The following is a 2032-nucleotide window of genomic DNA, read 5'->3' as shown; positions in this document are numbered from 1 at the left end:
TCCTGTGGAGAAGACAGCAGAAGTAACAATCCAGCAACCTGCCAAATGTTAGCATGGGAAATTCTCTCTTTTGGGAGTTCGAATGACTGGAGAAGTTGTAAATAAATGAATATCTCCTGAGCCTTCCGAATATGATGGATCCTGAGCTGGATACTAAAATGTTAAGTCTGAAAATTTGCAGTGTTATGTTAAGGAACTACTCCCTGATCCACACAGATATTTATGTTCCTAGGAGCCTAAAGACTTTCATTGATCTCCTCCTACTCCCTTGCTACAGTCCATCACCAGACTCATGGTAGAATACTTACTGAACTATTCCCAGTGCTGTTTACTACTTTTTAGCATGTGGTTTATTTGCTAACTCTTCTGTAAAGATAAGGAAGTGTAGGGCTCAAGATCAGAGGTGACGTGATTGGGGGTAACGCCCTTGGTTTCAGTAAAGTTATACATTAACTCTAAATCTGACCTGGACTCTTTTATGCTTCTAATGTGGTTTAGCTAACTCACACTTAAGAGCAAGTTCAATGAACAGAAATGTAACATGTTGTTCTAACAGGGGAAGAGCTGATCAGGTAGGTCATAAGCCATTTGTAGGTCTTTGGAATATGTTGCTTTCCATTAAACAATTTCCAGTTGTGCTGCCCCAATTCCCCTCTCTCTCCACTGTCTGAGGATTAGATTTACACTAATGATTTCTCACCCTTTTATCAGGAAGGCGGGGTTGTTGTGTTTGATTTTATGTTAAATATAGAATTGCAAGTAGTTTGGAATTAGGGCGACCAGATGTCCCAATTTTATAGGGACAGTCCCGATTTTTGGTTCTTTTTCTTATATAGGCTCCTATTACCCCCCACACCCTGTCCCGATTTTTCACACTTGCTGTCTGATCACCCTATTTGGAATGAGATGATTCTTGTTATCATGTGAAGCGAATCCTGCTCTGATTTGGTAGTTTTGTAAAGGACCAAAATGCATAAGCAGAAAATAAGGAAAGTGCCAGACATGTTAGGCAGTTTCCCACCCCTCCCTCTCACTTCTTCCTAGCTGCATCCAGGCATTGTTTATGTATGCCACAATCTTTTCATAGGTTAGTGAGCAAGAGACTCCCTTCTCCCTCAGTCTGTTTTATTTTCCTGTTGTACATTAGCTAATGGTGCTCAGTCCTTCTGCAGCTACTGAAGAGCAGCAGGCCAGCAGGCTGCAGTATTGCTCTGCATGTGCAGTTTCTGCAGCTGTTAATCCGTCTGCACATATGCTCCTACCTGAGAATTTCAAAGCAGGGGCGCCATTTCAGATTTTGTGTGTGTGTGTGTGTAGCGGGCTCTTACCTTCTCAACAGTGTGTGTGTGTGTGTGTGTGTGTGTGTGTGTGTGTGTGTGTAGGGGGCTCTTACCTTCTCAACAGGGATGTCTGTTTTCTAGCAATATCAGTACTGGGAAAGGAGAAAACTTTAGACAGTTCCTCACGCTCATGTATGTGAACCTGAATTCTCTCTGTTCTCCAGGAGAGACCTCGAGAAGGAGCCTTGCTGCAAGAAAGCCATGGGGGTCTCTGAGATTGCCTCTGCCCTGCAGCCCTTTCCTACCTTGCCGTTATCAGAGGCTCACTGTGAGGTCACCGCCTCCCGAGCTACTTTGACCAATAAGCTGAGGTCCTGCAAAAGGTCCTTGTGATGTCACTGCCACACCCAGGTCTGCCCTGCAGGGCTAATGTCCAGGCTCTGGTCAGCCCCTTTGGATGTTTGAGCAGCTCCCCCTGTATCACCCCAATCACTCATTGTTTGTTCTGGGGATCAAGCAGGCTACACATGAAGAAAATATCAGTGACTGCTCAACGTACCACACTCAGTTTTTCATAGATTTGTTGACTTTAAGGCCAGAAGAGACCGTTAGCTCATCTAATCTGACCCCCCCTGCCAGGGCCGGCTCCAGGCACCAGGCAACCAAGCACATGCTTGGGGCGGCACCTGGTAAGGGGCGGCGGGGGGAGCGTGGCGCGGCATTCCGCGGGGGGGGGCACTCCGGCGGCGCGG

General features: G+C 46.5%; 1 long non-coding RNA gene across 1 annotated transcript in view; it reads left to right on the top strand.

The window, feature by feature from the left end:
- Window positions 1-502: 502 nt before the first annotated feature.
- Window positions 503-2032, top strand: part of LOC112112547 — an 83542-nt gene continuing 82012 nt past the window's right edge. The window contains exon 1 of the long non-coding RNA XR_003369657.1: window positions 503-572. This is a non-coding gene — a long non-coding RNA (uncharacterized LOC112112547). The remainder of the gene's footprint in view (window positions 573-2032) is intronic.

This window comes from Terrapene carolina, unplaced genomic scaffold, assembly GCF_002925995.2.
Source record: "Terrapene carolina triunguis isolate 2854851 unplaced genomic scaffold, T_m_triunguis-2.0 Scaffold68, whole genome shotgun sequence".
NCBI lineage: Eukaryota > Metazoa > Chordata > Testudines > Emydidae > Terrapene > Terrapene triunguis.
The sequence above is the reverse complement of the archived record's forward strand: the minus strand, read 5'-3'. Positions and strand labels throughout refer to the sequence as shown.